At 40.7% G+C, this 25816-nt stretch overlaps 1 long non-coding RNA gene across 1 annotated transcript; it reads right to left on the reverse strand.

Moving 5' to 3' along the window:
- Window positions 1-711: 711 nt before the first annotated feature.
- LOC122736828 lies at window positions 712-17454 on the reverse strand. Its single transcript, XR_006354217.1, has 3 exons — window positions 17175-17454; window positions 2313-2447; window positions 712-1543 (listed from the first exon to the last, which is right to left on the reverse strand). It is a non-coding gene; the product is annotated as an uncharacterized LOC122736828 (long non-coding RNA).
- Between the last annotated feature and the right edge of the window lie 8362 nt (window positions 17455-25816).

Here is a 25816-nt window from a genome sequence, read left to right on the forward strand (position 1 = left end):
AGATCACCAGTACTTTCTGTTGAATATTCAAATATATAGTTTAAACTACCTGTCTCCTACAAACAGAATCAATAAACAGATCAGAGAAATTATAATATCTCATAATATCCCCTACATTTTGTTTCCATAACTGTCCTCCTACAAATATAATAACCAGGTCAGAGAACATGGCTAAGAACCATATCAGAGAACTTAATATCTCCTACAAGATAAATCTGATAAGAAAAAGACAGAAAAACATAATATCAATTTAATATTTTTGTCCCAAGAAGAAATACAACACATGACCATGTGGAGACTCCCCTCCTAAGAGGGAGGCTCAACTCCCCTTCTTTCTAAGGGTTTTTAAGGTTCCTTTGCTCACACTTTACAGAATAACTTCATTGGCATGATACAGATCCACCCAAAGCAAATATTACAAATGTAAATCAGTTAAACAATATAAATCAGTTTGACAGCTCAACTTAAAGAAGATGCTATGGTTAGCATTGCATTTGGAGACAGGAGTAGTGTTATCAAAGACAAGGAGGTCTACATAGTTAATCAAGAGAATGATAAGATCTATTCACTTCCTGGGGAAAGAAGATAGTGAATGGGAATTTCAAAGGGACATTTAAATGTGTTTATTCTCTTGGGGAAAGTAAATAGGGACTGTCTGGTTTCACTATGAAGTTTTGGAGCAAAGGGCATTTTGCTCCTATTAATCCAGGGTCTCATAAAATCCATTTGGATAATAAGGTACCTCCATCAAATCCCGGTGAGCTATACATTTATATTAACATTCCCACCTGTTGGTCAAGGGGATCAGTCTCACTGAACCCCAAAAGTAAGCCAAGGAGCTTCTGTTTGGAACCTAATTTTTACAGGAACACAATTTAATCAAGGTGAGGAGTCAGAGAGATAACAGAATGATAGGACAGCCTGTAAGTCCTGTGAAATCTGGGAAAGGCATAGAGGTTCACTGTAATTACACATGAGGGATCTCTGTCATAGGGGTACTGATCCTGGGATGGCCAGGCTTCTGTCTGAGTAGGTATACAGAGCCAAGCAGGGAGATATATTCAACTAGAGAACTGGGAGGGTGTGGGGTCACATGACAGGGACTGATCATTGTCAAATGTGGGGGCAGAACTGGCCACAAAGAAAGACCCCCAATACCAAAATTAATCCCACCTGTAGTAGAATTCAAAACCATAGGGTGACCTGATAAGATGGATAGTACACAGAGAAAGGCACAGTGTCTTTGGGGTGCTGGGTATCCTCATTCCTCATCCAGAATCTTGGGGTGCAGTCTCCTCTGGATGCCATCTACTTCTCATCCTCAGGGTCCTGGGGTTGTGGTTTGCAGCAGCTGTTCCCTACTTAGGTCTTGGATCACCAGAACCAAAGATTTTCACTGGGCTAGGGTACTCCAAACCAGTTCAGCAGCCCTTTTCAAAGTGTGAGATATGTAGCCACAACTCAGTTCTCAGGAGCAGTCTTAAAAGAGTCACTATGGACAAGTCTTTTTGTATAGTTCAATTAATGTTCCTCCTGCTGATCACTAGGAATCAAGAAAATTGATTGCATTCCAGAATCCCACATAGATAGTAACTATAAGAGAGTTCACTTAAACCCTTATAAAAAGATTGACAGATAACCACACATCCCTCCCTAAGAGAATTTCACATTCACCCTTAAATTAAAATGAATAACTTCAATTGTAGTAAAGACTTAGGATAACAATTGATTTCAGAATAGTGTATGTCAAATAAGTTGTCCATAATAGACCATGTTTGTATTATAGGACATGCTTCACAGACAGGTGTTACTTCCACATTACATAATAAACTTAAAGTTGATCTCTCCATAGTTGTAACAAAATATTCTTTAAGAATCTAAGAAAACTGGTTGCAGTAAAATTCTTTTCTTCAAAACAAGCTTGAGATATTTCTGATTCAGTTTTAAAATGTTTAACCAATAACAGACAGATGGCAAAGCTAGATGCCTATGCACTTTAGTTGTTTGGATTCTAAAAGGCACTCGAATATCTAGGTCAAAAAGCTTGAGTCTTATACCTGCATCTCACCCAGATATTATAGTATTAACCTGGGGATGAAGACCCCATATTGTGTTCATGACATGATTATCGGAATTTGCCATGAAAGAAGAGGAACAAAGCTCTGAGGGAATAATTCTTCCCAAACTCGATGTCCACTCCAGTCAGAAGTTATATAGATAGTTGATTCAGTGTGCCAGGCTTAAAATCAGCCAGGTCAGAGAGTTTACATTCCATGTATAATATTGGGGAAATAGAGTCAGGAGATGCCTACCTCCTCAGCTTTGGCCAAAAAGTTGGTTTCCCAGCCTTCTTCAAGAGAACTCCACCTTCAGTGCATACATATAAAAATCCCATAGGATTGCTGGCATAATGGGTCACATGACTCAACATTCCTTGATGATCATCACTAGTCAGATTCAAAATAATAACAGTTAATAGTCCCATAATGTCTTAAATAGCAAGTTCCAATAATCAGTACTTCAAGTGAACTCACTTGTCAAGTATCACATATCCTAGATAGCAAGCATTAACTATACTTGTACTTAAGTTAAATTGATGCTTTTCATCCCTGAGTTAACACTACACAAATGAATCTGCCTTGAGTTGTTCAATTTATAAAATAAGCATTGCTTGAAATGAGTATAAACAATCCCAAATTGCATACTGGGAACAAACTAGAAAATGTCCCACTCAACCACAGAGGGTACTGCCCTCAGAATTCCTTGAAATCTTTGAGATGACTCAACTACTCTACATGTGTTTCTACACATGTTCTACTTACAAATAACAATCATAGGTAAACTCCTATTTCCTATTAAGGTGATAGAAGTTCATAAGTTACCAATGTTCACTAGTATATCTTATACATATCAAATTAGACACTGATTTAACTATTGCTTAATACCAATAAATTCAGGTCAAAACAGCAAGATCTTTCTTACAGCTTACTAGTAATTGAGATACTATAGCATTAGTTTAATAACCAATTCATTCAATATTGCAACAACAACCTTCCACTTTGTCTACCCTGGCAGAAATTACTTTTTCACCATAACTGATATAATTGTTTACCAAATTATATACTACAAGAAAATTCTAGAAACACATAATACCGTAAAACATTAGGAATATATATATATATATATATATATATATATATATATAAAAGCTTGAAACAACCCCAATTAATTACCAATCATCAGGTGTTCTTAATTTAATTACATGTGCTTTTGTTTTATACTTTACAGAGAGAATCATGAATATAACATTTGCCCTGTGCTAAGCACTTTACAATCATGTGAAAATCACAACCCTGGGAGGTAAGCTCTATTACAGCAAAGTAAACTGAGAGAGGTAGAACTTTTCTTGGGGTCACAGTGGTAGTAGGTTTCTTAATGCCAAATCTTTTAAATCTTAAATCCTAATTTACCATAATAATCCTGATAAAAGAGCACACATTCCGACCATGTTATTTCTTTTTTTTTAAATATATATTTTTTTATTTTTTTGTTTTTTTGTGAGGCAATTGGGGTTAAGTGACTTGCCCAGGGTCACACAGCCAGTATGTGTTAAGTGTCTGAGGCTGGATTTGAACTCAGGTACTCCTGACTCCAGGGCCTGTGCTCTATGGACTGCACCATGTAGCTGCCCCCCATGTTATTTCTTTTAAGACAGATTTTGGTTTAAATTAAATCAAATGTGGATTTATAATAGCTAATAGTAACAATTTAATTCTATGGCCTAGTACTCTACATTCAGAAAAGAAAAATTTTCATTTATAAATTTATATGATATCTTAGGGAAAGATACATAGTGGCAATTAATTCCTCTGCTATTTAAAAAAAATTCGTTTCCTCCTTGTTCTAAAGAGTTATGTCCTCTGACCCATACGTTAAAAACTTATCAGATAAAAAGTTAAAGTTAAAGTGTGCTTGCTTTTTCCTTTCCTCACAGCTCACTTTTCTGTCCCAAACCTTTTGTGGCCTGCAGATAATGAATTTGGCTGAACAGTGATAGGGTGTGGCCCATTTTCAATTTGGAGAGTGCAAGAAGAAAGTTAAAATTCCATATAATAAGCTCATTAACCAGTAAACAATATTTTTACCATATCCAATACTTATATAACATTAAATTTCATGTCTTTCTAGAGATTTATCCTAAAAGATGGATAGACATGATTAAATAGATGGTTATCCAACCTTACAGTTGGAAACTGACGACAGAGTTTGAAAGTCAGTCTTAAGACAGTATTGCCTAATGGTTAGAGACTGATTTTTTTTTTCTTTTCATTTTAATTTCTAGCTCTTAACAAGAAGCAAATTACTCTACTGAGCATCTGGCTAGATCTTAAAGCCTTAAAATAGAACTGAGGATATTCTAAAAGGTTCTTACTATGCCCACTTCACAGAAAACCATTATTACACTCAATTAATTTCATAACCCAAAAAAGAATTTAAAGAATCTACCTTCTGACAATATCTTTAATACAATGAACTATTAAACTTTTGGGCCACTTTCATTTACATATGTGCAAAACTAATGGGGTTCTAGGGGACCCAGAGAGCCTTGCCTGGCCTTTTTTTTTTTAAGGAAACCAGATTTATTTTTTTAAATTTTTCCATTTATTTAGAATTTTATTTTTCCCTACTTACATGTAAAAACAATTTTAACATCCATTTTAAAAACTTTTTACTGCAAAGTCTCCCCCCACCCCACCCCCTCTGCTTAAGAACATAAGTGATTCAGTATAAGTTAGATATGTGTAATCTAGCAAAACATTTCCATATTAATCAGGTTGTGAAAGAAAACTGACCAAAAAAAAAAACCTAAAAAAAATAAACTAAAGAAAATTATGCTTCAATCTCTCACTGTCAGTTCTGTCTCTGGAGATGGATCACATTTTTCATCATAAGTCATTCAGAGTTGTCTTAGATCATTGTATTGCTGAGAATATCTAAGTCATTCACAACTGTTCATCTTACAATATTGATGTGGGATGGAATTTGGGGTCAAATTGATCATGAGTCATCCCAAAAGAATTACAAGACTCAGTGACTCAGTTTCTCAAGTTTTATTGCAATACTGTGAGTGATCGAAGGGAGAGAACCAGAATAGGGGAAAGGTATCTCTCAGATAGTGAAGAAAAGACAGTTATATTTATAGTATGGATAAATTGATTATCAGTCTCATTATAATAATCTCCACCTTGGGTGATACAGGGGAGGGCTTATCCTAATTTGGAGTTCCTGGGGTCCTAAGCCAACCCCCAAGGCGGGTACCTTTTTCCATGGAGGTGTGTTTTGGGGGTTTACACGTGATAAGGTGAATCTGGGGACAAATTTGGCCTGTTCTGTGCATGTCTCTTTCTGATTCCAATGGCTAGTTTCAAAACACCTTCATTTTTCTTTTATTTCTAGTCTGAATTTCTACAGGCTGTCATTTAGTCTAAGGTCATCATGACTTCTCTTCCTCTGTTCACATTATGGGCACTGATTTCTTTGGGTAAAAGAACCTAGTATCCTGATTTGTAAGTTATTCATTAACTGGGGTCTAACTCCCTTTTGGAGCTAATATCTGAATTAAAGCTTGTGTCTTGAGTTTTTTCTATTAATCCTTTTTTTACCTCCTACATCAATATTGCTGTTACTTTGTATACTAAATTTGGCCCTTACATATTAAAGTAGCAAGTTTCTTTCTGACCTTCCCCCACTTCCTTAACCTAGCCACAACATGGGGGTACTTTTTAACAAACAATTAAACAACATTCTTTCTAAATTCCAAGCACAAAATTACATTTTTGACAGAAACTTAAACACACAGAAGAGACAATTCCACATTACAGAGAGACACATGACATCATATCAGATATACAGACACATTTTTTTCCTGATTTAACCCAATTTAGACCCATCAAAGGAGCTCCATTAGGACAATTTAGTTTGTCATTATCTTTAGTCAGTTCTAATTATTTTGCTCCTATTAATCCAGGGTCTCATAAAATTCATTTGGATAATAAGGTACCTTCATCAAATATAGGTGATCCATAGATTCATATTAACAGTACCTACTTCACAGTATTGTTGAGAGGAATTTGTGCAAGAATTAGATCAGGGTTCTTAACCTAGGGTCCATGAGCCCCTTATGGAATCTGTGGATCATTTTCAGGGTGTCCATGGCCTTGGAGGAGAAAAAAAAATTCCTTTATTTTCACTCACCTCTAACTAAAATGTAGCATTTCAGCTCTTTTCATGGTAGTTAATTAAGAACAGGAGATGGGAGGTGTGGCCATAGATTGGGGAATGGCTAAACAAGCTGTGGTATATGATTGGGATGAAGTACTATTGCACTATAAAAAATGATAAGCAGGATGATTTCAGAAAAACCCGGAAAGACTTGACATGAGCTGAGCAAATTGAAGTCAGCAGAATCAGAAGAATTTTGGACACAGTCACAGCAAGGTTGTAAAATGAAAAAATGTGAATGATTTAGCTTTTCTCAGCAATACAATGAACCAAGACAACCCCAAATGACTAATGATGAAGCATACTCTCTGCCTCCAAAGAAAGAATTGACTTAAGTTTGAATACAGACTTTCATTCATTCTTTTTCTTTAATTCAAGTTTTCTTATACAAAATGACTAATATGGAAATTTTTTACATTACATGATAGCATATGTATAATCTACATCTGATGGCTCACTTTCTCAAGGAGGGTAGAGGAAGGAGGGATAGAATTTGGAATTCAAAACTTTAAAATGCTAAAAATTGTTTTAACTTGTAATGTGGAAAAAAAAATATATCAGATTTACAATGTAGACCTGGATCTGATAAGAAGAAAGAAGAAGAAAAGCAGGTGGCCAATTATAGAGCAGAAGGCTAAGTGTGAGGGATGGGGCTCCTGGGACTGGGGTGAGGTGGAGAGAGAGGAAGAATAAATCACCACCCATCCCTACACAGACGCACCAGTTCTCCCACTCCCCTTCCCGCTCTCTCTCCCCCTCCCACTTCTCCCACTCCCACTCCCACTCCCACTTCCCACCCCCCCCCTCAACTGTGAGATTTCAAGAAGTGGACACTACTCTCACTTTTCAGGGTGGCTAGTCCCCCTCCATCCCCAATTATGTGGACAGGTAAAGGTGTACTTTTAAGCACGAAAAAAGTTTAGGGCTCTACTCTCTAAAGACGTCACACATTTCTCTAAAGTTAGCTTTGGACTCTGAAGGGAGGCACATGTATTTAAGGAATTTTACAACTGACAAATTTTCGCAGGTGCTGCAGCTTCCCAAGTTATAATTGGTTTCTTGGCTTCTCTCTCTCTCTCTCTCTCTCTCTCTCTCTCTCTCTCTCTCTCTCTCTCTCTCTCTCTCTCTCTCTCTCTCTCTCTCTCTCTCTTTTCTTCCCGTGGCTATGTCCCTGCCTTGCCCCTTACCCTAAGATGCCTGGGACTTTCTAGCTAGGTAAGTGATAGTTTGCTTCTATGTGGGGAGAGGCGAGGTGCGAGGAGAGCAGACCCTTTTGCAGGCACAAGTCACAGGAACCAAGAAATTTACAGGCACCCAAGACTGGGAGATTTGAAAAACAGCCTTCTCGCTTGTTAGGGGTAGGGGGTGGGGGTGGGGGTGGGGGTAGGGAGATGAGACTCCTGGCCTCACCAATCCAATCCTAGCACTAATTAAACACCTCCTATATTCAAGGTTCTGGGGATATAAAGACAACAGGCGTTAGTCTTTCCCTCATCCCTCAAAGAGTAATAAATATAGACCACTCTCTTGCTGTAGAGAGAATAGGGTCCCCGGGTAGCTGTTGGTACAAGTGACCTTTCCCTGTCATCCACTCTATGTCTACTATCTGTCAATGCCACTCAGTAGTTGGGGAAAGAGGGTCCCCGTTTTGTGAGGCTGCACATATTTTAGCCAAGTCTAAATTACTCTCACACAAAGGACAGAATAGATGGAGAGATTCACTCGGCAGAGGCAATGAATTGTGAAGGCCAAGTAATCTATAGGAAAAAGTAAGGCCAAAAGAAGTGTCCCAGGCCGTTGGCAAAACAGCACCTCTATGGGCACTGGGGGTGAGACTCTGTGAAAACCTCAGGGTTTCTACCAGGCTCTTTCCTCCTACATATCCCTCCTCCCTTGCATTCAAGGTTTCCCTAGCACCCTAGCATATGCAGTGTTCCACCACCATCCCTCAATTCTCTTCCCTGGAGAGATGCCCCAGCCTGGTTCCAGTCAAAGTTGAGCGAGGCAGCCCACAGCTCAGATCAGCTCAGCCCCCAACTCTAACACCCTGCCCCCAGCTGAACAGCCCCTGCTGCCATTGTCCTGATGTTCATTGTCTAACTAGATCCTATGGGTTGCTGGCAACCAGAAAAGACTTTAGCCCCATGGTGAAATTACTGTTGTTTTTCAGGTTGGATTTGAACTCAGGAAGATCAGTCTTCCTAACTACAGTCCCAACACCCTGTCTACTAAGCCACCAACTAGGGGGCAACTAGCCCCTGGTGAACTTTTAAAGTTAAAAAATTTTCTAGAACTGCAAAGGATATTAACTTCCTCTCCCCTCAAGTACATTTTGAGTCATGGTGGAGCAATAAAGACATGGTGCTAAATAGCCATGGGGAACGTCCATTTTTTCAAAGTCAGGAAATGGAGAGTAACCTTAACATTTTCATAACTCTTGGGTTTTTTGTTCACATTTTGCATTATATGTAAATTGCTATTATTTTATATTCTTTACTACAAGAGGACCTTTCCTCTTTTTTTTTTTTTTGTTTTTTGGCAGGGTAATGGGGCTTAAGTGACTTGCTCAAGGTCACACAGCTAGTAAGTGTCAAGTGTCTGAGGCCGGATTTGAACTCAGGAACTCCTGAATCCAGGGCCGGTGCTTTATCCACTGCGCCACCTAGCTGCCCCTTATTTTATATTCTTTAAAATCATCATTCAAGTCAGCAAGCAATTATTTTTTAAATAATAAATATTTTAATTTATACTTTTGAGTTCCAAATTTTATCCCTCCTTCCATCCCTCCCCACCCTCCTCCCTGAGGCAGTAAGCAATCAGATATGGGCTATACAAGTGCAATTATGTAAAACATTACCACATTAGTCGTTTTGTACAAGAAAACTAGAATAAAAGAAAGAAAATGAAAGCTAATAATACCAGGCTTCAGTCTGTGTTCAATCAATATCAACTGATTTCTTTGGAGGTGGTTAGTAGCAATAGTCCTTTGGGAGTGTCTTGGATCATCTTATTGCTGAGAATAGTTAACTCATTCAGAGTTCTTCATCAAACAATATTGCTGTCTCTGTGAACAAAGTTCTCTTGGTTTTGCTCACTTACATCAGTTATATACATCAGTTAATACAAGTCTTTCCAGGCCTTTCTGAAATCATCCTGCTGGTCATTTCTTAGAACATCATAATATTCCATCATCATCATATACCAGTTTGTTTAGCCATTTCCCAATTGATGGGCATCCCTTTGATTTTCAATTCTTAGCCACCACAGAAAGAGCAGCTATACATATTGTTGCATGAATAGATCTTTTTCTCTTTGGGGGTATATCTTTTTGATATCAACCTCAGAAGTAGTATTGCTAGATCATTGGGTATGCACAGTTCTATAGCTCTTTGGGCATAGTTCTAAATTGCTCTCCAGAATGGTTGGATCTTTTCACAACTCCACCTATAGTGGATTAGCATCCCAGTTTTCCCACATCCCCTCCAACACCCAATATTTGCCTTTTTTGTTATATTTGTCACTCTCATAGGTGTAAGGCGATACCTAAGAGTTGTTTTAATTTCTACTTCTCTGATCAATTATATTCTAGAGCATTTATTCATACAATTATAGATAGCTTTGATTTCTTTGTCTGAAAAGTGCCTGTTCATAACCTTTGACCTATCAATTAGGGAATGACTAGAATTTTTATAAATTTGACTCAGTTCTCTTTATAATGGAGAAATGAGGCCTTTATCAGTGATACTTGTTTCAAAAATTTCCCCCAGTTTGCAGTTTCCCTCAAGATCTTGGGCACATTAGTTTCATTTCTGGAAATACTTTTTAATATTATATAGTCAAAATGATTTAATTTACATCTTGTTTTGCTCTTGATATCTTCTGTGGACCTAAATTCTTCCTCTGCCCATAATAAATCTGACAGATAAATGATTCCATGGTCCCTTAATTTGCTCATGATATCATCCTTTATTTGTAAATCATGTACTTGTTTTGAGTGAGAATTTATTATATACCTAGTTTCTGTTTATCAGTTTTTGCAGCAGTTTTTGTCAAATAATGAGTTATTGTTCCAAAAGCTTGAATCTTTGAGTTTATCATATACTAGATTACTACAGTCATTCACTATAATGCAATTTGTATCTTCTCCATTCCACTGATCCACCTCTATGTTTCTTAGCCAATACCAGATAGTTTTGGTAATTACCACTTTCTAATACAGTTTGAGATCTTGTAATGTTAGACAAGATTCTGGATGTTTTTTTTTTTCATTTATTCCCATGATATCATAGAGCTTTTGTATTTCCAGATGAATTTTGTTATTATTTTGTCTAGATTTATAAAATATTTTGGATAGTTTGTCATATTAGTAAATAAAAAATCAACTTAGGTAGGATTGTCATTTTTATTATATTGGCTCAGACTCTTCATGAGCAATTAATAGTTTTCCAATTGTTTAGATATCACTTTATTTGTGTGAAAAGTGTTTAATCATTCTGGCCATATAGTTCCTGGGTTTGTCTTATCAGTGAGACTCCCAAGTATTTAATATTGCCCGTAGTTATTTAAAATGGAATTTCTCTTTCTAGCTGTTGTTGCTGTACTTTGTCTTTGGACAAACATTCTCACAGCAGTCCATTCAGTATAGGTAAAGAACTGGTAAGGTTCTCTTCCAAGCTTATGGTTGGTGGATAAGCCTCTAAAGTCACACAGGAAGCACAGCAAATGATGGTGCCACTATGGCAAGGTGATACAGACAGACTACCAGTAGATGGGCCTCTAAGGTGCTTACTCCTGCCTCCCTCTACCTCAGTCCTGGACACCTACCACCCGTTCTCTCTAGCTTCAACTTTTCAGCCTATTTGGAAAACATTTAAGACCCCACTCCAGTCTCTAGACTTAGATGCTTCTAAATGTTTGGGAGCCCATTTTATCCCAAGGCAGGAACCTCAAAAGTGGAAGTTGGCAGCACAAAACCTCAGAATTGAAAGAGATCCCAGATCTGGTCCAAGCTATTCCTAGAATCTCTTCCACACCTTCCCTCAAAAAGTAGACACCCAGTCTGTTACAGTAGAGTGGGAGAGGGGAAAGCCCTTGACTTCAGGACAGTTCTAATTCTTTAACAGTTCACAGAGCTGAAGTTTGCCTCTGTGTAGCTTCTATCCTTTGCACCCCTTTCTCCATTTGGGACCAAAGCAGAACAAGCCTAAGCCCCTCCCCCCTCCCCCTTCCATACAACAACCTTTTAAAGGATGGAATTGAGCTTTCATATTCACACCCTTAAATCTTTCCTTCTCTGGGACTGAACTTCAACTTGAACAGCATGATGTCTAGTCCTTTCTGCTTTCTAGCTGTTCTCTTTTTAACATTCTTCAGCTTGTAAATGTCCTTTCTAAAACCTTGTGCCAAGAACTGAGGATCATCTCCCGGATGTGGCCTCATCAGAACAGTGTACAGCATGACCTCAGACTCCCTCTTTTACAGGCCCCTAAGACTCTTTTAAAGGTATCATTGACTCATTGACATCTGATAAGGTTAGAAGGGTTCATGGCATGGAGTCTGACAAAACTATTACACTAATAAAGTCCTGCGACATAGGACGGCCATTAGAAAATGTTTTATAGGAAGTTAGAGAAGTGTATTTGGAGCCCAGAAGGAGGCTTCTTTTCAGAAGAACACTGAGAGAAAGTGAGGCACTCCACAGAGAGAGGTAGCGTGATACTGCTGAAAGAATTCTGACTTGGGTTTTTTTATATTCTGGGTTCCCAAGAGAGTGCCCCACATTTTGAAACTAAGAAGACCCATCAGAAGTCAGTACATCCAGACCTAGATTCTGTAGGACCCAGAAGCCAGCATTCCAACTCCCTTTCAAGATCAGTGACCTACCCAACCTCTGTTCCATTCAATAGTGCCTTTCTCCTGTAATGCCACTCACTGGAATTAAGAAGAGTTCACACCAGGGGCAGCTAGGTGGCACATTGGATAGAGCGCTGGCCCTGGATTCAGGAGGACCTGAGTTCAAATCCAGATTCAGACACTTAACACTTACTAGCTGTGTGGCCCTGGGCAAGTCACTTAACCCCAAATGCCTTATGAAAAACAAAACAAAAGAAAAGTTCACACCTCTGACAGGTGTGATCTCCCTGTGACTTAGTTTCCTTAGTTTTGAGATGAGTTAATAAGGTGTCCTTCCACAATCACCTGTCTACAACAATCCCTTGCTCATAAACAGTGTTCACAGCTCCAGCAGTTGTGAACCCACTCCCTGCCAATCAGAGGAAAGGGTGGTCCTTCTTCCCAGTATAAATATGGAAGGATCCTCAACCCTTCAGACTTGCAGAGCTCCCAAGAGGGTGACAGCTATTTCAGAGTGAAGAAAAAGCACCAGGGCTCACTGCATCCAGTCCTATTCTGTGGGACTGCTAAGAAGTTGACACAGGTCAACTGAGGGCCTGGAAAGAAGACCAAAGTTCATTACATCCTATCCACCTGTAGAAATCTCCCTGTTTGCCATGAGGCCAAGGCAAAGAAAAGTTCCTCTGTTGGTGAAGAAGGGCAGGAAAGCTGGAAAGAAGCTTCCAGAATCTGGCAGGATGAACATGTGTAATCACAGCACTGAGAGCTCCTTTGAAGGCAGCCCCTATGAAGTGGAGGTGGAGCAAAGTCCTAGCTTTTCCATGGACATACCGAAGAGCACCTCCAAGGAAAATGTCCAGGACATTGAGGTGCAGGAGCTCAAGGCCAATGTGGAGAAGGAGACTCCATTATCCAGCACTGAAGACTGTGGGACCAGTGGCTCCAGATATCAGACAAGTGAAGATGGGGAAGCTGAACCCCATAATGAAGGAGAAGAGGACACTCAGCCCAGCCTAGTCATGGAGAACGTCAACCATCTGCATGATTCCTGGAAAGCAAAGAGCTCCCAGACCAAGAGGCAGCTTCTTCTGGATTCCCCAGGGCCCTCAGGCAGGACCAAGAGACCTCCTCCACAGTGCAGCCTTGGTCCTACTTTCTGCCACCACCAGGATTCTTCTGAGCTGGTCATGCTGCGTCAGGAAGTCAGGGAATTGAACAGCAGGCTACATGGCATGAGAAAATCCATAAATGCTTTGTTTGTATACATTCAATCCATACAAAGGGTCCTGGAAACCCAGGTGGAGGCATTTTGGACTCAGATTTAGAGAGAAGGTCCCATTCAGAGGGCAGCTACCTGGGATCAATCAATCACTCCAACTCCATAGCCTTCCCATTCTCAGCACCCAGCACCCCCTGTCAATCTGCTCCATTCTCTCCATCCCCAGCCAGACCCTGTGGAGTATCCTCATAGCCCACCACTATTCTACCCCTGAATATGGCCAGAACAACTGGGGAGCTGCCAGCAATCTATCCCAGTGCCCAGAGCTTCAGGCGATGTCACAGCTCTCCAAATGGGCCCTACACCTGTATGGACAGCAAGAGGCTACCCTGAGGAAAGCACCCATGGTGAACATTGTTATCCAAATAATGATACAGTGGTGATAGACTAACTATGCAACCAGAGAGAGATACCACCACTTTTGGAGATAGTACCAGTGGCAATTTATCCTTGACTTTCCATACTCCTTAGGAAGACTTTTGTTTTGTTATTTTGTTTCCATTTAGTGTTGTGATGTGGGAAAGACAAAAAATAAATTCTTTGAATTGAAATTTTCTTTTTGACAATAATTGTAAAAAACTAAAAAAATCTTGGCTTCTGTGTTTGTTTAAAGAGGAAAGAAAGAAAGAAAGAAAGAAAGAAAGAAAGAAAGAAAGAAAGAAAGAAAGAAAGAAAGAAAGAAAGAAAGAAAGAAAGAAAGAAAGAAAGAAAGAAAAAGAAAGAGAAAGAAAGATGGGGCAGCCAGGTGGTGCAGTGCTTAAAGCACCAGCCCTGGATTCAGGAGGACCTGAGTTCAAATTCAGACTCAAACACTTGACACTTGCTAGCTGTGTGACCTTGGGCAAGTCACTTATCCCTCATTGCCACACCCTCTCCCCCACCCCCAACCTCCCCACCATCTCCCCCCTCACACCCCAGGGGGGGAATCAACAACAAAAAAAAGAAAGACAGAATACTGACTTTGCAATCAGAACACTTGTGCTTATATCCCAGTGACGTGGCCAAATCACTTAAACCTCCTGGACCTCAGTTTCTGCAACTTTAAAAAAATCAGTTTGGACTAAATGGTTTCTAATTACTTCCAGTCCTAAATATCTATCCCATGCCCTGTGATCTATGACCCCAGGATGCTAAAAGCCATAGTTTAAACCTTGGGAGCAAATGAGAGTGCCATGGTGGAATGTGTAAAGAAAGAAAAAAAAAAAAAACTAAGGGCAGACCCTAGAAGAACTTCAATGGTGGAAGAAGTAAGGGGATTGGGAATCAGAAGGATCAGAGAAATAGAGGAACCAAGGAAGCAAGGCATCTCTCAAGCCAAAAGAGTAGTCAGCCATTAAGAGATTATCCACTGGGGGCAACTAGGTGGCGCAGTGGATAGAGCACCGGCCCTGGATTCAGGAGTACCTGAGTTCAAATCCAATCTCAGACACTTAACACTTACTAGCTGTGTGACCCTGGGCAAGTCACTTAACCCCAATTGCCTCACCAAAGAGAGAGGGGGGGGAGAGAGAGGGGGGGAGAGAGGGGGGGGAAGAGAGAGAGAGAGAGAGAGAGAGAGAGAGAGAGAGAGATTATCCACTGGAAACAAATTGGAAAAAATGAGATAATATATAAGATGTAAAGTTTTTTGTAACCCTTCAAGTGCTACCTAAATGCTATTGTCCTTGTTGTTGCTGCTGCTATAGATTTCCAGAAAATGGGGAATAACTAAATTGTAGCACATCATTGTAATGGAATAGTACTGTGAAAAGGAGGATAGAAGGAAAGAGAAATTGTAAGAGAAGTAAAAATCAATATAATTTTTAAAAAAGAGAGCATCTATAGAAGGCGGTAATAAGTTCCCCTTTACTCTAGGTCTCCAAGAAAAAAAGAATTGAATGACTACTTGTGGGGGAATAGATTCTTTTTCCTGTACAGCTTGGACTGGTTAGCCTCAGAAGTCCTTTCCGACTTCAAAATTCTGTTATTCTGTAAGAGAAAGACAATTGCTTTCCTCTGGATCCCACCAAGGCTGCCCCTATGAATAAGCAAAATTTATATTCAGACCCATGTGACTAATTTTTTGATTCTTCAACTCATTTCTGATCCCTGGTAAAGATAATGTCCTAATCCCAGCTAATGTGCTAGTTAAGTACTATTCACCCCAAAATTTGGGACTCAAAATCTTATAAAAATGAATGTTCAAAATGATCTTTAAATGGAATTGGAAAGAAATTACTATTGTTTCTTTTTAAAAGAAATGTATTGACCAAAAAAAAAAAGAAATGTGTTTACATAGTGACAAAAAGAATTGTTTTCTCTGAGGGCCCCATCTGAAAGACCCCCGAATTTCCATTTTAAGCTACACATCAAATTTTAAATAAAAAGTTGTCTTTGGGGGCAGCTAGGTGGCAAAGTGGATAAAGCATCGGCCCTGGAGTCAGGAGGACCTGAGTTCAAATCTGACCTCAGACACTTAAACACTTACTAGCTGTGTGACCCTGAGCAAGTCACTTAACCCCAGTTGCCCCGCAAAAAAAAAAAAAAAAAAAGTTGTCTTTGGAGGAGGGCCCTTGGGACTGAGTTGACCAACATGTCCCAGGCCAATGACTAACTTTTATGTCATCTTTTGGAAGAAACTTTTTTAAAGTCCCAAGATTCAAGAAAAGCAATTTAAGTCACCTCCCCACAGTGGAACTCAGTAATATTTTATTTATGAAATTCTAGACCACTCACAGGACCCTTAGAGGAGCTCTCCCAACCATAGGTAGGTCCAACTCCAACCAATTAATCTCCCCTCCAATCCCTCCAATCCTAAACACAATGCTCAAAAGAGAGTCAGAGAAGCAGGCAAGCTCTTCAAGTCAGGACTCCTTTATCCTTCTAGTTGGACAGAAGAGACAAGTTCCAAGCATGCCAAGACCATTAACCCACATCAAACTAGTGGCCAAGAGAAACTAGAGTCTAGAGCCTCTAAACTACTAAGAGTCCCAGAGTCCTCCCAGCCACGTTCAGGTCTTGTTCACTTTCCCTCTTCCACCTGTGGACCCAGTTCTTGCGCCGTGACACTGCTTTCCCCCCACTAGAAACACGCACAGTGATGAAAGTGTTCATGGAAATTGGGGGAAGAGGGCACACCTGGCATCTGGGGACACTGCAGGAGAATGAAAGAGGGAGAGAAAGGAAAGAGAGAAGGGGATCTGATGCCTGACAGCAGAGAGCGCTCCAGCATACAGGCAGGGAAAGACCTCTCCCACTTCCTCTTCTACCTCAGGCAAGGTTTAAGGCTTGGCTCTGCAGCAGTCTCTAGATGTTTCAGAGATCAAAAGGATCAGTACATTCCACTATCCTGGCCGCAAGCCAGGGAGGGACCGCCCTGCTCCGAGTTCCTTCTAAGACCCCTAGTTTCTTCTCTCCCGCTGCCTGCCCAAGGACCAGAGAAGGGGTGCTAGTGTGCTTGTGTGTTAATGTGCTCGCGTGTGCGTGCCCGCGCAAGGGACCTTGCAGAGCTAGCGCCAGTATTGAGGCCTCTCCCACGGGACTCTCAGCTGCATCCCTCCGCGGCTATCCCCCCAAGCCCTTCCATCCCAGCCCTCCACACATGCAATCTCATAAAAGCCAATGGATGCCCCCTCGAAACCAAAAATAAGCCGCCACCGCCACTCCCCACCTCTCAGTACCAAGCAGAGAAGGGTCGGGAGATGTGAAGAAGTTGACAGGTGACTCTCAGACTTTCAAAGAGGAGGCTGGGAAAGGGAGGGGAAAGAAGCTTGAAACTGACCTGTGCAAGGGCAGGGTACTTGGAGAGGGGAACCCTTGGTCTGGGAAAAGAACAGAGCTCTGCGGAGGACTATCCCAAGACTTGCTCTCTCTTCTTCCCTTCCCCCCTTTTCTCTTAGCTTCTTCCTTTGACTCCTGAGCTCCCTGCCTCCAGGAGGTGTTTTAGAGTCTCTTTCCAGTTGTTCTCTCCCTCTCTGAGACCTGGATCTGATAAGAAGAAAAAGGAAGAAAAGCAGGCGTCCAATTATAGAGCGGAATGCAAAGGGAGGGAAGGTGCTCCTGGGAGTGAGGGTGGGGTGGAGAAAGAGGAGGGATAAATCACCATCCATCCCTACAGGAGGCCTTACTCCTCGTCCTCCTCCCCCTCCTCCTCCCCTTCCTCTTCTTCCCCCCTCCTCCCCCTCCTCCATCTCCCCCTCCCCGTTCTCCCCCCTCCCCCCAAAGTTTAGTGCTCTACTCTCTAAAGATGTAGACATTTCTCTAAAGTTAGGTTTGGACTCTGAAGGGAGGCACAAGGATCTAAGGAATTTTACAACCAATGAATTTTCTCAGGTACTGCAGCTTCCCAAGACATGCTCGGCTTCTCTTCTCTCTCTCTTTTTGCTTCCCCCGGCTGGGTTCCCGCTTCGCCACATACCCTAAAATCCCTAGAACTTTCTAGCTAGCTAGCTTTGCTTCTACGTGGGGGGAGAAGGGTATTGACCTCTGCCCTCTTGCAGGCACAAGTTGCAGGAACCAAAAACTGAACAGGTACCCAAGACGGGAAGATTTTGTTTGGGGCAAACTGCCTCAGTTTACCCAAATAACTCGAGCAGACCACCAAGTCAAGCAGAGACAGATTTATTACATTCCTGCAAGAATGGGCAAACTCAATAACTGAGTCCCGATAACTAATACATGCCTTGAATTTTTATAGTAATGTTGGTGGGAGGGAAGTCCCCATGCACACTAGGGCGAGCTCACAGTCTAACATCCAATCCTGTCTCACCCAGGGTACGTGCTTAGCTCGTGATCGATGTATGGAGACATGCATACATGTTCCAGGAATAAGGGGGAAAAGGGGAGGGGGAACAAGGTCAAACCCAGGGAAGGGGGGGGAACAGTCAGATGTTTCAGATCTCACAGTTCCCACTGACTCCCCCCTTCCCTCTTCAGGCCCCTATCTCTAAAGATATTCAACTTGAATAACAGGCAGGTGTTTCAGCATTGTTTTGTAGCCATTAATTTTAGAAGGATGACTGGCTTAAAATTTATCTTGGGCTATGTTGGGAAATCAAAGAAATAGAATAAAGAATAAAAGAATAATCCATTGTTGGGACCCTAGGGTCAAGGAGATTCTGCTCTGAGAAAAAGAAACATGGCATTTAACATCTGGTCTCAACTTAATTGGCGCATCCTGTGCTGAGCCTTGTCCTTTCTTTTTGAGTCCCCAGTATTGAATCAGTGGGCGAATCCCCTGACCCACTCAACAGGGACAGGGGTTCTGACATATGATGGATTCCAAATAAAACTAAGATGTAGCTGACAAGTGGGGAGACTGAACAGAAGTGAAAATACTGTTAATTGGCGATAAAACTTAAAGGAGACAGTGAGAATTTGACAAGCAATAAACTTTTAAACTAACTATACTGGGGCAGGGCTGGGTATCTTCCAGACCCCATCCTCAGAGTTTAATCTGACTCAAATCCATAATCATCTCATAAGATTTGAAATATAGCCTTCTCGCTTGTTAGGGGGTGGGGGTGGGGGCCGGGGGAATGAGACTCCTGGCTTCCCCAATCCCATCCTTGCACTTATTAAGCACTTCTTATATTCAAGGTTCTGGGAATACAAAGACAACAGCCACCAGACTTTCTCGAGTCCCTCGATGAGTAATAAATGTAGGCCACAGTTTCACTGCAGAGAGGTCAAGGTCCCGGGGTAGCTGTTGGTGTAAGTGGCATTTCACTGACATCCACTCTTTGTCTATTATCTGTCAATGCCACTCAGTTGTTGGGAAACAGGGTCCCCGTTTTGTGAGGCTGCACGTATTTTAGCCAAGTCTAAATTACTCCCACAAAAAGGATACAATAGATGGAGAGATTTATGGGGCAGAGGCAATGAATTGTGAAGACCAAGAATCTGTAGGGAAAAGTATGGCCAAAAGAAGTGTCCCAGGCCGTTGGCAAAACAGCACCCCTACTGGGACTGGGGGAAGAGATTCTGTGAAAACCTCTGTGTTTCTACCAAGCTCTTTCCTCCTACATATTCCCTTTCCCTTATATTAAAATTTCCCCAGCGCCCTAGCTTATGCAGTGTTCCACCACCGTCTCTCAATTCTCTTCCTGGGGCAGGTGCCCCATCCTGGCCACGGTAAAGATTGAGCAAGGTAGCCCCCAGCTCAGATCAGCTCAGCCCCAACTCTAATACTCGGCCACCAGCTGCACAGTCCCCATCTCCACTGTCCTGAATTCTTTCCCTCACTTTCAGTCTTGGAGTCTACTGAACAGTAAAGGGGCAAGGAGGAGGAGACAGGGGGCAGGGGGCAGAGGGCAGAGGGCAGGGGGCAGGGGGCCCCCTTGGGCACCTCTTCGCATCTGTGCTTCAGTGAATGCATTCTCGGGGAACATGCCACGAGTACAAGTGGGAACCGACTCACACTTTAAAAGTTCCCTGGCTCCACCTGGTGTCTGCGTGGGTTACATTTTAGGATAGGAATTCCAAGCATCAGCAAATGAAAAAATCAGGAAATGAAAGAGGGTGGGTTTGGGAAGGGCCTGACATCTTTCTGAAGCACCAGAAATGATACCCTGTAAATCTCTTCTCCCTAAGGCTAAAAGTAAGGGCAATCCTTCCCACTACCTAAGTATCATCGAATCTTCCAACTAGAAGAAATCTTGAAAGTTGATTCCAGTCTATTCATCCATCTTCAGTCAGGACTACAATTAAATTTTGGCACACAGGTAGTGTAGAAACTTTCTGAAGATCTTTAAAGCTAGACAGACATTGATTGTCAATCTAGATCCTATGGGTTGCTAGAAACCATAAAATCTTTGGCTCCATGGTAAAATTATTGTTGTTCATTTGTGTCAAACTCTTCCTGTCCCCATTTGGGTTGTGTGTGTTTTTGTTTTTGGCAAAGATACTGGAGTGGTTTGCCAATTCCTTCTTCAGCTCATTTTACAGATGAGGAACTGAGTAAAACAAGGTTAAGTGACTTGGCCAAGGTCACACAGATTAAAAAGTTTCTGAGGGGCAGCTAGATGGTGCAGTAGATAGAGCACCAGCCCTAGAGTCCGGAGTACCTGAGTTCAAATCCAGCCTCAAGACACTTAACACTTACTAGCTGTGTGACCCTGGCCAAGTCACTTAACCCCAATTGCCTCACTAAAAAAAAAAAGTTTCTGAGACTGAATTTGAACTCAGGAAGATAGGTCTTCCTAACTTCAGGCCCAGAATGCTATCTACTAAGCCACCTAACTGTCCCTGGTGAAATTTTCAAGTTGTTAAATTGGTTTCTAGAACTACATGGAATATTAACTTCCCCTCCCCTCAAGTACTTTTTGAGTCATGGTGGTACAATAACATTTGCTAAATAGCCATGGAGAATATCCATTGTATCAAAACCATAAAAGGGAGAGTAACCTTAAAATACTTTCATAACACTTATTTTTTGTTTACATTTTACATTGTATGTAAATTGCTGTTATTTTATATGCTTTTTAATCATCATTCAGAGGCAGCCAAGTGGCACAGTGGATAAAGCACTGGCCCAGATTCAGGAGGACCTGAGTTCAAATCCAGCCTCTGACCCTTGACACTTACTAGCTGTGTGACCCTGGGCAAGTCACTTAACCCTCATTGTCCCACTAAAAGCCAAACCAAACCAAACCAACAAATCCTCATTCAAATCAGTAAGCAATTATTGAACATTACTTGTTGTACATTTCTGCATTAGTCACAATGAGGGTATATATAGAATCACAAAATCTCAGAGTTGGAAGGGACCTCATAGTTACCTCTATGACCTGTACAACCTCCTTTACAATTTCACCCAGAAGTGGTAGCCCAGACTCTCCTTGAAAAGGTCTCCTTAAAACAATTTGGAATGATGTCCAAAAGAGTGCATACCTTACTACTAATATTAGTAGTAGCAATATTACTACTAGAATCATACCCAAAGGAAATCAAAGAAGGAGTAAAAGAAGTCATATACCCACAAATATTTATGGCAGCTCTTTTTTTGTGGTGGCAAAGAATTGGAAACTGAGGGGATGCCCATCCATTGGGGAATGCCTGAACAAGTTCTGGTATATGCATGTGAAAGAATGCTATTGTGATATAAGACATGACGAAGAGGATAATTTCAGAAAAATACCTAGGAAGACCTTGCATAAATTGATGCAAAATGAAGGGAGACTAACCAGTAGAATAATCCTCATAGTAACAGCAATTTTGTAAAGATAATCAATTTTAAAAGACTTAGTAACTGTGATCTTACAATTACTAGTAACGATTAGCAACAATGACTCACCACAGTTTCAAAGGACTCAGGATGAAACATGCTATCCACCTCCAGATAGATGGTCTCAAAGTACAAACTGAAACATACTTTTTTTCCTCTCTTTGTCTTGCTTTTTTGGACATTGCTAATACAGATATTTGTAAGATTTTAAAATGTCTCTTTGGGTTGGAGGGGGACAGGAAGAGGGAGAGAATTTGGAACTGAAAAAAATAGAATAAAAAGACTTGATGCTTTAAAAATAAATACATAAATAAATGGGATTTTTCTTTAATGAAAAGGTACCTTTATGAGTGGACCCCACTATCTTCTGAGGCAACCTATTTCACTTTTGAAGAAGTCTGAAAAGATGAATAAGACCCCAAGTCACAATCTCCAAGTAGGCTACCATCTAGAAGAGACAAATAGGCAATGTATACAAATAAATATAAACAAATCTTTTTTGAAATATGGGAGAGTTCATGGGAAGGTAGAGGTGGGGTAGAACATGGGATTACATATGACTAAGAGAAATAGGGAAGGATTCATGGACTTGGTGCGCTTAAACTGAGACTATAGAAAGAAAATAGTTGTCATTTTCCATTTCCATTGTTTCATGAGAATGTTTATATAGCATTTACCTTACAGTAAGCTCTTGGAAGTTTTCCAAAGTGCATAGGAACAAGATTAGAAAGAAGTTGCAAAGGAAGCTACCTGGGGCCACCTGTTCTAATCCCAGGAAGAATATTTCCAAATTATCAGTATGGAGAGCACCAATTTTGGTATTATCAAGAATGCAGAAAAATATCTGTTAGTTCCACACTGCCCCCTAGTTTTGGTCAATAAAGTTCCCAAGGTGATTTGCATGGACCCAAGACCATACAACCAGGAATAGTATTAAAATTAAAAGAAATTTTCCCATTCTAATTTAAAAAGTAAACTTAATCCAAAAATTTGCTTAATCTGAAGAGTGATCTGAGGTGGAGCAGCAAGGGAGTGGAGTTTAAAAGATACTTCTAAACCTGAGGACCTTAGTCCTTAGTTTTTTCTTTGCCATTTTCTTCTCCAGGGTATTTTAGAGAGGAGGAAACTAAGGCAAAAAGAACTAAGTGACTTGCCCAGGATCACATAGCTAGTAAGTGTCTGAGGCTGGATTTGAATTCAGGAAAAATAATCTTCCTGAGTCCAGGCCCAGTGCTCTATCCACTGCACCATCTAACTGCCCTCTGTTTGCATAGCACTATTCTAGACAGAGGAATGATACAAAGTTTGGAAAAGAAATTGTCCCTGCCCTCATGGATCTTAAAGCTTAGCATATAAATATTGGTCATCATCATCATTAGTAGGGAGACAGGAGAAGAACACAAATAACTGTAATAGGAATAGAGAGTCAACCTATGCCTTAATTAGTATAGGTAATTCCCCAGGTGAAGAAGCCAACTTTACCAATGCAGGTCAATATCTTCTCTGCAATTTATAGTCTTAAGAAAGTTGCTGAGTATAATGAAAAGCCAGGTGATCTTCTCAGGTTCACATAGTCAGTGTTTGTCAGAGAAAGAACTGACTTTGGTTCTTCTTGGCTTTGCAATTGGTGCCCTAGCCACTGTATCACAGGATCTCAATAACTTAATATTCAACATTATTTGACAAATACATTGGCAAGCTGCTAAAGAAATCCAGGAGGTAGAGTGGTGGTATGGTGTTCTGAATTTGGTGTCCAAAGACCTCTTTTTTCTTTCTTTCTTCCTTCTGTCCTTCCTTCCTTTTTCTCTCTTTCTTTCTTTGACTGCCTCTGTACCACTCACTTCCTTGTCAAGTTACTTTTACGTCAGATCTGTTTTTTTATTTATAAAATGAAGAGGTCTGGACTAAATTTATGGTCCTAAGTATTGTGAGGGGACTACTGAAATAGTCTAGATGGATAGTAACGAGGGCCAGAGCTAGATTGATGATGGTGGAAATAAAGAATTTCAGTTTTTTAAAAACCTTTCCACTGCCACTCTCACATACTTTACACCCTCCATGTATTTGTTCACACTGAAAGAAGACACCATAAAGGATGGTGTCTTGTTTCATTGTTTTAGCCAGTGGCCATAAATATAGTCATCCTTCCTTGAAAGACAGCTGCCCCAGTCACTGCTTTCCAACACCACCTGTCAGATGAGGTTGGTTGAAGCTTGCTTGGGGTTCCAAGCCCAGCTGGCAGAAGTGATGAATTCACTAAACAAGTAAACCAAAGTTTTAGTTACAACACACAGTCAACAGATTGTAGACCGTGACACCCCTTCCACTTCCCCAATCCCAGGTAAATTCTATCTTTCTAATTATTCTTTCTACTTAGTCCCTCCCCTGGCCAATCTCTCTTGTCCCATTCCATCCTTAGGGAACCAGGACCAACCATTTTATTAAAACTTTGTGTCAGATTATTTCTTGTGAGAGTATAGAGGAAATATTATGTAGAAGGAAGAGTTCCAAGCTTAGAGCAAAAGATCTGGGTTCTAATCCTAGGTCTCTTATTAATTACCTCTGAAAATTTGATCAAGTTAGTTCACTTCTTTGGGCCTCAGTTTCCTTATTTGTAAAATAAGGTAACCCTCCCTACTAAGTAGCCTCTAAGCCCCCTTCCAGCTCTAAATCTCATGATGCCATGTATAAATGAACCATTATCCAACTCTACCTGTGTCTGTCTCTTCTTCCTAAAAAGATTGCAATCTTTAAAAGAACAACAACAGGATATTTTAATTCCCTACATCTTCTCAGCACATGGTCCTAAAGTCTTAGAGCATCAAAATGCATATGACAGGATGTTTTCAAACATCATAGAAAGAGTTTTAAATAAAGGTACCATTTAAACACACTCAGTCATAAAGTACTACTTTGTACACCCTCAAGAAGAAAAGGTATATCCTTCTAACTTTACATTGATCTAGATTTCCCTTTTCTCCCTCAATGAACTACCACTAGATTATTCTCCATTAAAAGACCTGCAGAACTACACAAAATGAAGTGGGCTTGAGTCTCTGGTGTAATTCCAATTAATGTTTATTGATAGAGGCATTTCTATAAGCAGATGCTTCACAAGGAAGTTCTTTCTCTGGATGATGGCTTTGGATACAGAGCTGGTGGTCTGGGAGTAAGTGGGGCTGGGAGCATTACTGCTATTCCTGGGATTTCCACAAGGGTCTCCACAAAAATTCTAGCATAAACACTAACAAGCACAATGTTATATCCCCCAATTTTATTAGATAGTAATGACTAATAAGGGTATAGGGCATTAAGGTTTGCAAAGCACATTGGGTATATTCAATTCTTATAAACACTCTGTGAGGGTAAATATGGTGAGAATGGTTATTTTTACAGGTGAAGGAATGGTGACTCAGTGAGATTACATGACTCTTCTGCACTCACACTGCTGGTATGTGTTGGAGGTGACTTGAACCCAGCTCTCTCCAAGTACAGTACTTTCCATTAGTTTAGGACTTCTTAAACTTTTTTTCCACTTGTGACGCCTTTTCGTGAGAGAAATTTTTATATCACAGCAGGAATATAGGTACATAAAATAAGTGTGCATAAGTTTTTATGGTTGCCAAATTTTTCACAATCCCCACATTCAGTTACAGCACCCCATCTGGGGTCTCAACCCACAGTTTAAGAAGCTTTGCATTACACCCTATTGCCTGCCTTTCCACACCAAAAAGGCAATTTGCCTGCCACACCACGCATTGAAGTCTGGGGGTCAGAAGAACAGGACATAGCAGACACATTAAGCTTACCTTCCTTTCTCAGCCCTCATTGAATGGGAATCATATCAATGATGAGGGTAGAGGGATTTAAGAGGTTTCCATAAGGGGACCTTTCATTGCTACAACTTTCCATCTCTGTGTTTGGTATTCATGAGCTTGCCTACACTCATCTAGGACCATATGTGTTTGGGAGCTAGAACTATTCTGTCTTTAGCTTCTTGCACATACCTCAGACTGTAGGGGAATATGTAGCTAGAGCTTGGCTCAGCTTCAGTTCTTTTGCCAGATATTTCTCTAAGGACCAGCCTCTGGACCTGACTTCACTCAGCAATTAACCATTGATTGACAGTTACCTTTAGGAAGCGATAATAATGTCCATAGGCATGGATAAGTGTAGAATACACTATGCAAGCAGATGAC

Source organism: Dromiciops gliroides, chromosome 1, assembly GCF_019393635.1.
Source record: "Dromiciops gliroides isolate mDroGli1 chromosome 1, mDroGli1.pri, whole genome shotgun sequence".
NCBI lineage: Eukaryota > Metazoa > Chordata > Mammalia > Microbiotheria > Microbiotheriidae > Dromiciops > Dromiciops gliroides.